Source organism: Cylas formicarius, unplaced genomic scaffold (genome assembly GCF_029955315.1).
Source record: "Cylas formicarius isolate icCylForm1 unplaced genomic scaffold, icCylForm1.1 PGA_scaffold_8__14_contigs__length_24414737, whole genome shotgun sequence".
Classification (NCBI taxonomy): Eukaryota; Metazoa; Arthropoda; class Insecta; order Coleoptera; family Brentidae; genus Cylas; species Cylas formicarius.
This window is the reverse complement of record NW_026844361.1, coordinates 5,268,806-5,277,449: the sequence shown is the minus strand read 5'-3', so window position 1 is coordinate 5,277,449 and position 8,644 is coordinate 5,268,806.

The following is an 8,644-nucleotide window of genomic DNA, read 5'->3' as shown; positions in this document are numbered from 1 at the left end:
AGGTGTCAAACATCAGTGATCTTGAACTAGTCATGCGCTCTACTTTATAATTTGTTAGTTACATAGAATAGTTTTGGTTAGTTTACCAAGTATACTTGACTTTACTAAAAGAAAAACATCAGACTTCACAAGTATTTTTGCTATTAGTTTTGGTTAGTTAGATTATTATACCGTTGGCTAGTTACATATACTAAAATATTGCTCAACCGTTTAAAACCTTCTTTATGCAAGTCATATTCAAAGGATCGAGCAAATACAATGAAAGCTTTTATAAATCAAATATTTTCCCCCATGACGGGTACATCTATGACTTTAAATTGCTCCAGGAGAGGTTTGAACCACCGATATTGAAGGTTAGAAGAAATCAGCCTGATCTTAAGATATTTTTTAAGCTAATTAATTATATGATTGATCGTTCGATACTTTTTTCTTTACTAATGTTCTCAGTTGCATCTAGAAAAAGCAGTGCCCTTAAGGCACACGAATGAATTGTTTTTTTTTACCCCACCATTAATAGCTTTGCGAGCCTCTTGAAGCGTCATTTATTTACTTACTTCGTTTGGTATTTAGGTTATAATGAAATATTTGAATGGTTTATTTGAGTTGAATATACTGATATATCTCGTACTAAAAATGTTACTTCAAGATCAAGATAATCCCGAGGCTAGTAGCCGTCAAGTAGCTAGCTTACATGATACATCCGAATTTACGTGAATAGCATCACCAGAAGACACCGATATCATCCCTTCCATATGGAACCACATCACCTAGACCGTGATTTTGAACAAAAGGTAACTTCTGCACCGTTATAAGCGAAGCAATAGCAATGGCGGGCCCAAATATTTTTTCTAAAATAATGTTTTCCGATGAAACTACTTTTGACAGCAATGGGCATGAGAATTGCAAAAACAAAGCCATTTGTCACTTAATGTGTGGTGTGGACTACAGCACTTTAAAGTTATCGAACCACACTTTTTTCGCGAACCACTTTACGGGCCCTGATATTTAAACTTCTTAGAGTGAGTGGTACTCCGGTTTCCTTGACAATGAGGTCCACGTATCAGCTTCAGCTTCAGCTTCTTTAAGAAGTCGATAACATCGGGATGCAACAAATGTGGTTTCAGCACGAGCTCCCCCGCATTATCATCGAAAAGTCTAAGAATTTTTAAATAATTATTACCCTACAAATGAATCTTTAGAAGTGGATTCATTGGGTGGCGTTTATGTTAAGAAACGTCTAAGAAAATAAACGAAAAAGAATAAATAATTATAAATAAATAAATAGAAGGACATAATTTGAACATTTATTAAGAAACAATAATAACTAAGTTGGGAGTTATTATCACTGAAACTATCTGTTGCTCCGACAAAGTTATTCCTCCTGTTCATTTTAACAGAACGTTGTTGGCTAATAGTATTATAGCAACTAGTATTATAGCAATTATCTTGGACAGTAAGAACGTTAAATATCGAAAAATTTAGGTGAATCAACAATTTTTTTTGTGAATACTAACTATAGATTTCAGAGCTTGTGATGCAGTTTTCAACCCCTGATGGTAGGACGGGGTAACTTTAATCTGTTTTCCTTTTTGTTCGATTAAATTCTTCTTAATATTATGCATTTTTCCCTGCATTTGTTCCATTTGTTTTATCATATTTGTTTTAAACTGTCTGTTATTTGTCGACCACCATTCTCCAGTACTTTTCGCATTTCTAATTACCACTCTTTTTTTTGAAAGTTTTTTAATATAATTGAAGATATTTTTTATAGTTTCAACCACAAGTTCTCTAAAATTCTTCAGCTTTTGTTAACAAATACGAAGTGTGATCAAAAAGTAAGGTGGATATTTTTTTTATTATGTTGATACACATATCGTTACACATGTTCACACTTTCAACCAGTTTGCATGTCACTTTTTTTTGTGAGACTGAAGCGTTAGACGTCTTTTGTGTGCTCGACAATTTTCTACCGTCAAAAAAAATGGGATAAAGAATTTGCATAAAATTTAGTGTAAAAAATGGAATGCAGTGCTGCAAAACACTTGAAATGTTGACAACGGCATATGGTGAATCTACTTTGAGCAAAAAACAATGTTTATAAGTGATATAAACTGTTCCAAGATGGTCAAGAGGACGCCGACCACGAACCTCGCTCTGGACGGCCCAGCACGTCAATAACTGATAAAGGCGTTGAAGACGTGAAATAAATGGTATTGAAGAATCAGCGAGTGACTATTAAAGAAGTGGCTGAAGTCGTCGACATTGGTTCTTGTCATGAATTTTTTCCGAAGTAGCATCAACATTTGTTCCGATACTGCTTAATTTTAAACAAAAGGACCGTCGAAGGAACATCGCTCAAGACCTGTTCAACCACTTCAATGATGATCCTAAAAGGTCATAACTCGTGTCGAATCATGGGCATATGATCATAACGTCGAAATCAAAGCCCAGTCGTCAGAATCGCCAAGACCGAAAAAAGCACATTAAGTTCGATTATATTTTCTTTGGTTATCGTGGCGTAGTACATCAAGAGTTCTCACCATAAGATCGTACGATCACGCCATTTGCGAGAAGCAATACGAAAAAAACGTATTATTTATGGATTTTGCACCACGATAATGCACCTGTTCACTCATCGTTGCTTGTGTCTAAATTTTTGGCTAAAAACAAAGCCACAATCATGCCTCAGCCACCATATTCACTGGATATGACAACCTACGACTTTTTGAATGTTCTCAAAACTCAAGAAACCCATCAAAAAAAGAAGGTTTGAAACAATTGAGGAAATAAAGAAAAAATCGCTGAAAGAACTCATGGCTATACCAGAAAGTGCTTACCAGAAGTGCTTCGAGGATTGGAAACAACGTTAGTACAAACGTATTATATCTAGGGAGATTACTTTGAGGCGGTCAACATTAATTTTGATAAATAAATAAATACTTTTTGATATAACTTAAAAGTCACTCAACTTCAATTTTTTGGTAATTAACGAATTAAATAAATCTCACTTTCCTGTGCCGAGAAGGGACCTTTTCTAGTACAATGTAATTGTACTAACATTGTTTTATTATTAATATAATAATTATTTTTATTATTATTACTGTCATTGTAGGGTATAAAAAATGTTGATTGTGTTGAGAAGAATGATTTAAAGGATTGAATGGATATCAAGAACCACAGAATCTTTATTTCTTTGTTTTTTCAGAGCTACTATTTTTATCTAACATTTTGAGACACTAGCCTTTGCTAAGTTCCATATAACTGTCAAAAAAATATGAAGATGATATTTTTCTTATCTGCCCACGCGGCCAAAAACATTTCTGAGCTACCTAAACAATAGAATTAGAAAATAACAACACTTTTCCTTTTCTAGATATTATTGTTAATGGAAAACCAAACTTAACCTTGGGACAACCTATGCTCATCTGACCGATACCTAAATACATTATCACATCACCATCCAGCCCAAAAATCACCATTTCCTGTGTCAGTTCGATTCTCTCAACCACAACTCGGTTCTTCTCTCAAATTATTTTATATAATTGTTATTATGCCATTTCAATTTGGATTAATTGAGGAAACCTGTTTGCTCTGGTATATACCACGACCCCGTTCGCAGTGAAAGGGGTGAGTGTCGAACCTATAAGACGAAGGGGGGATCTATTAACAACAATAAATTGAAATTAATAAACGCAATTATCCGAAAATCCGGAGCAAAACGTTCGTCAAAGCTATTCCCTACCGCGCCACCCCTGCGCCGCCGTCGCTTTATCAAAACAACCCCCGGGGAGCACAATGGCAATAGCGACTTAATCAACTTATCGACGGTGGAGAATTACCCTTAATCAACCCCGTATAGCGGATGTAAGCGTGGCGAGGAGTATATATAGAAGTTGTACAAAATTCTGAAATCGATGGCTCTACATCTTAAAGCTGGTCAATATGCAACGTCCGTAAGTTTATTGTACGATTTTTGAATTAGATGTGATAAATGAGAATGGAAAGGGAGCTCTTTTTTTTTCAAAGAAACTTCCGCAGGCTGTGGGACTTGGAGGTACACATCTTCTTACAAAAAACCAATATAGAGTCCCAAATTTTTTCCACAAGAAAAAGTTGCGTTAATGGAGAATTTAAAATCAATATGTTCGATCTCTTTAATAACCGTGTTTGATTGATTTAGAATTAAGCTATGTGGTTTGGGTATTTTAGCAATCACTTGAAGTGCAAATCACAATCTAACCGAAACTATTCAACAATATGTAGATATCGCGCTACAAATATGTTTTTATTTTTTATCTTAAAAACAAAAATATATAGAACAATAAAATTTTACGGAAATATTGCTATTTTCAAAACAGTTCTATCATTTTTCCCACTAAATTTAAGGAAAAACTGATGTAATGACAAAAATATTTTTGTTATTTCATGTTTTCGAATCACATCAAATCAAATTTATTAAATTGTGAATACATCAGAACAAATATTAGAGTACATCAGAAGCACCTAGGTTATCTTGTTGTAAACCTACACAAATATTAAGCAAAAAATACTATCCCCGAGATAGCGTATTTATAAAGTCTCTTTTTGGGTGTATATTATAATATATAATGGACGAAGTTTTTGTAAGAATTTCTAAGCGAAACGTTTTTGAATGCAATCGAAACTCGATTCGTCGTTGGAATCGAAACCGATTTCTAGGTTGAAAGCTATATTTCCGTTGTGATCGGGAAGATTCCATAGGATCTTCTGCTACATATCGGTAGTGAAGCCTCTTTGCTATAACGTGTGGTCCGCTATTCTTTGGAAATAGCATTTTACCTTTTCCATCGTTCGTTGCACAACAATAAATATTGTTCCATACTTCCGATGAGCATCAAACCTTGTCTTTTGGAAACACTATTTTTCCTCAAGTTGAGCATTTATGTTAGCTCTTTTTTCGGTCTCACTCTCTATTATGAATTTGTTGTCAAGAACTAACTAACTATTTCCTGCGGGAACATATCCAAATGATAATTCGTAGGGAGACTTGCCCGTTCCAGAATTCAACGTTGAATTCGGTCATGATCCATTGATGCTCAATATCCTTGTGAGGAGATTCGTGATAGCGACATTATAGTGCTCCCGATTAAGCTTTGTCCTTACTCCTCCGGCAATGTGTGTACATTGATAGCGCCTCTCGAAGTACCTGCTACGATCACCGAAGTCTTGGACGGTACCACTGAAATCGTAGTGTGAAGGAAGTATTTTGACTTTTCCATTAGCCACAGTCATTATCATTTCAGACAAACTTGAAAATGGGTGGTCGATTATGACAGGCAAGTCTTGAGCCGCAATTGGTAGCTTTTGCTTGGTCTACGTTTATGATAAATTCTGTCTCTCCAACAACAACCACTAAGGATGCTTCATAGCCAGTTATCGTTACTGACCTAAGTGAATTTTTTGATTCCATTCGAGAGCTTATTCTTCTCTGATAAGCACTACACTTATTATTGATATATTCTTTGTTATTTAGCTGCTGTATGTTACTGATTGCCACTAGATGCTTCTTTAGAGGACTGCGTTCTTAGGGTTAATTTCGCAAGCATTTATCAGGTCCATTTTCCCAAAGTAGTTATCTTCTCAACCTTCGGATGGTAATTTTCTTCTATTCAATAGCATTCTAAGAGACGTAGCGAAATCTTGATGCTTTAGAGATAACTTCAAGAGCAAACCCTTCAAGTTATCCCATCTCAAATCGTCTGAGGTTAAGTTACCAAATCATTTCGAGCTAGGCTACCTACCTGCATATGAAAAACTGTTTTTTGCAATAGATTTCCTGGTTTGAACTCTGGTATGTAAAATGAAACACAGGTTTTACAAAAACTGCTGATATTGGAACTCAGTTGGAACTGTTATTTCACCGGAGCGACTTTTGCTTCAATAACAAGTCAACAAAAGCCACGTACAAAAGGAAACAGACACCTTCAACCACTCAGCATAGAGCAAATCCCGGAATTATCAAGAAAACCGCAAATCTTTTTAATTCAACAAGAGTTTATAATCGACTGACCATATTTCTTGTCTTTTCTTGTCCTAGAAGGATGCATTGTTTTTGTGTCGTCCTTCTGCGGATCACTATGAAACTTTCGCAATATCGATGTAATTTTATTCCGCATGCACCCTGTATAAAGTGTTTTTCTCATCTCACCGAACTTCAAAGTCACGGCAAACTTAAATAAATACAAAAAATGGCATTCCGCAAAGGGACTCTTTAAGCCCGCTTCTTTTTGGCATCGCAATGGAGTAAATAATAAATCAAGTTCGCAGAGGATACAAAATGGGAAATAGGGAAGTTCTTGTGGCGGAGAACGAAGCTAATCTTCAAAGACTTCTGTACCAGTTCAATAAAATAGCCAAACAGTTTAATATGGTTATATCTGCAGCAAAAACAAAATCGATGGCAACTCAGTCACCGGTCAGATGCAAACTTGTGGTGAAGGACAAAATAATACAACAGCAGATGAAAATCACATATTTGGGAATTGAAATATCTGGATACTGAGAAGTTGACATATCAGTAAGGAAGCAAGCTACAACAGCGTCTAGTGCAGCAGCATACCTGAACGATACCATCTGGCGAAATCATCGGAACTGAAACAAAAGCCAGGATATATAAAACTGCTATCCATCGCCTTTATGCAGCAGAAACCCTAAGACCTCGAAAACAAGAAGAATATTAGAGACCACGGAAATGAAAATTGTTCGAAGAATAGCGGGAAAAATTCTCATAGATAAGGAAAGAAATGAAGATATTATGCGAGTGTAGATAACATCAATGACTGGGTGTTGCATATAAAGATAAAATGGAATGAACACATTGATCGTATGGCAGAAGAACGAATAGTGACGAAGGAGCCTTAGAAGATTTAGAAAAAAGTGGAGCGACAACGTCGCAAATGATGGCAAAGATGTGAAGAAAACAGGCAATCATGCCTATAGGTAATAGGAAGAAGAAGAAGCACAACAAATTTTAGAAGTTATTTTTTCAATTATCTGGCGCATCCTCTATGATGGAGGAAAGCGGAAACTCTATCCACACAATTTACGATATTTCTTAGACCAAATTATCCCAAGATTTATAATTTCTCATTAACAACGGCTATCATGAATAAAAACGAAAATGGCAATTTTCAGGGTCTTCTTTATTTTTGCCCATAATCAACACACCCTGTACAAAATTGAAAAAATGCCGGAAATAGAGGTTAGAGTCCGGGGTCTTCTATGTTCCCTGGTATAAGAATTTTTTTAAAAAACTAAACGGTTTTCGGGAAAATAATTTGTTACTGAAACTATGCAGTCCGCATTAATAGTCAATGACGTCATATCTAGACTGCGCCCGAGGAATAGGATTTTTTGAAATATCTCGAACAGCGTCTGTGCTAGAGGAAAACCGTAAATGTAAAAATTATAGCCCTTGATATGGCCAACAACACTGTTTAAACCGATTAATCATAGTTTTTAGGCATTTTGATTTACGGTTAATAATTTGATCTGGAAAAGAACATTTGCACGTCTTTTAGGTTTGTACCAACAATTAAAAAATGCCTAAAATAAAAGTTCTAGTTCTGGATATGCCGCGTTTTCTGGCACAAGAATTTTGCGGATCGGATCCTCATTTTTCGAGAAATGAATTTTTTAAACAGCCCAAAACGAGGGCAAAAAATTTTTGGAAAATTTTGAAAAGATTGCCGATGTCCGATTGCACTTAGTTTTTTAACTTTCAACAACCTGTATAATATGCGAACACTTCTAATACGGCCTAAACTGTCATGTAGAAGGAACCGAAAACTGGGTAACAGAATTTAACTTAAAGTAATTTTTGCAATGGTACCTCAATTTTCAATTTATTGGAAATACCGGCGCACCCTGTCTATATTAGAAAAATTGTTGTTTTCGATTTTTAAAAAATACTTCCCAAGCAGACACTTATCATGTTTCACAGCAATGTCCAAAAAAGAGTCGAAAATCGGAAAAAAAGATGGCCGAAGAGGTTCGATCGCCGCCATTTTTAAATATATTGTGCGGATCATGAACGGTAAAAAAGAAGCCAAATTTCAAACCCCTACCTTAATCGATTCGAATGTTATGGCGCTGAATAGATTCTGTCTACAGAGATCGGAGAACAAACAGACAACAAAAATCCCTAGGACCAACCGTTACCGAGATCTCGAGTTTAGTGAAAAGCGCGTATACGTTCCAAAATAATCGATTTGATCGATTTTTCTAAAACAACAAGCTATTTAGCCAATGCTTGCGCGTGAGTCTCTTTATAGAATTGGCCCTTACGCAAGAACGTTTAGTTTGCACTAAGATAAACAAAGAACTTTTATTTCAATTTTTTTTCAATAATGTGGGATAACGCCATCCGGTGATAAGCTAATAGTCTAGGAAACACCGTTTTCAATTAGTCCAAGGTTGTTATAATCCATTAGGCTATTTCGCAATGCCCTTACTAGGAAATCCGGTATATATACTGAATACCATAAAAAAAAGAAAACTCACCATTATTCAGGGCAAAATAGATCGCGACATTGTTTACGTTCGCTGCGGACAAAGCGAAAATCATGAAACTGATCGCCAAGGTTCTTAAAGATGAAGAAGTAGC